Source organism: Microtus ochrogaster, linkage group LG2 (genome assembly GCF_000317375.1).
Source record: "Microtus ochrogaster isolate Prairie Vole_2 linkage group LG2, MicOch1.0, whole genome shotgun sequence".
Classification (NCBI taxonomy): domain Eukaryota; kingdom Metazoa; phylum Chordata; class Mammalia; order Rodentia; family Cricetidae; genus Microtus; species Microtus ochrogaster.
The window spans coordinates 47,737,730-47,739,385 of NC_022028.1; the positions used below are offsets into that span (position 1 = coordinate 47,737,730).

Genomic DNA, 1,656 nt, shown 5'->3' on the forward strand with positions numbered 1-1,656 from the left:
GGGGGGGGGGGGGGGGGGGGGAGACTGGACAGGGCAGGAGCCACTGGAAGGAAGCCAGGCTTATCCTGGCTCACTGCTCAAGGGTGAGGAAGTCATGCTGGGTAGGAGCACAGCTCTGTTCCTTACTTATGCCAACCAGTAAGCCAAGAGCGTGGACTGGGAGCTGGAGGGACTGGAAGCATTAAAGAGCTATGCTTCTGGCCCTCTCTTGCTGTGCCTCAACCCCAAACATTCTGCAACCTCCCAAAACAGCACTGCCGGCCAGGAACTGAGTGTTCAGACACACGCGCCCTGAGGGCATTTCACACTCCACCCTCAGCAGGAGCCTAGAATGAGTCTGTGTGGTTCTGAGTTAAAGGAGCACTTATCAGGGAGGGTCACCGAAGACAAAGGGTAAAGTGGACTTTGCTGGAATACGGTTTAGGATCAACACTGACGAGGCACTGTGGGGAGAAGGTTTGCAGTATTTATGTTAATACTGTGTTTGGCATCCAGAAGTCATAAAGAGCATGTACTTTAATAATATAAATACAACAATCTAGTCTAAGAAAAATAGGCAAGAGGCTAGTCAGATAATTGGTCCTAGCATGGAGAAGAATGGCTGACATGGTGGGCAGAGACAGACGACAGTGCAGCCTGAGGAAGGCCAGAGCAGCCGCCCTCAGGAGAGCAAGCCTGTCAAGACTCAATGACCGTACTTTTCCTCAGTCTCCACAGAGAGAACCAGAAATGTTTGCTCAACAGAAACTGAGCACACTGTTCACACAGGCTGACTTGCTGTCTGGGCATGTCCTCAGGAGTCCCCAGGGCAGGGATGTCTGGGGTACCAGATGTGAGAGGTGGAAGGATACTGAAGGAACCGGTGGAAAGAGCTCCTCTGAGGTGGGAGAGAGCATGGCTCAGCTGGACGTGGCTGGGAAGGGGAATGGACTGAGAGCGTCTGAGACCCCATGAACAGCATGGCCAGGGATGCGCTGGTGCAGATGGATGCAGGATGGAGGGGCAGGAAAGGCTCAGAGAGGGAAGTCAGGGCCCAGTCAGTGGTGTCCAGGGTGGGATGGGGACATGGATATTGATTGGCGTCCTTGCTTCATTGCGGGTAACGGTCAGTTGATCATGACCTCTCCTCTGCTCCTCAACATGATTCTGCTGGAAGTTTCCAGGTCTTGACACATTGCTCACTCACCTGAGCACCAAGTCCAGCCCATGTCTGCTCCACACCAGAGAGGGCTGATAATCCTTCCCCTTTATGAGTGAGAGCAATGCAACCTATAGAGGGTCCCAGTGTCCCAGTAGAGGGTACTGGACAGTGCCTGGTCCTGTGGGAGGGTCCCAGTGTCCCAGTAGAGGGTACTAGACAGTGCCTGGTCCTGTGGATCCCCTTCACCCCCACAATGGTTCTATTTCCTGATGAATATCTCCTCTCTCTCTCTCTCTCTCTCTCTCTCTCTCTCTCTCTCTCTCTCTCAGAGAACTCTAGGGTAGGCAGGACTCACAAGGTAACCCAGGCCAGGGGCTACAGTGCCTAGAGCCATGAGTATGGCTTTGCTTGTGTGATTTTAGAGAAATGAGTAGTTGGTGGGCACGGCCTATAGGGACAGCTGAACCCTTAGTAGGGATGGTCTATAGGGACAGCTGAACCCTTAGTAGGGATGG

At 53.2% G+C, this 1,656-nt stretch overlaps 1 protein-coding gene across 1 annotated transcript in view; it reads left to right on the forward strand.

Annotated features, from left to right (window-relative positions):
* The window catches only part of Tspear (thrombospondin type laminin G domain and EAR repeats), a 155,505-nt gene that overhangs the window by 85,505 nt on the left and 68,344 nt on the right, over positions 1–1,656 (forward strand). The gene's annotated exons all lie outside the window — the stretch shown is intronic.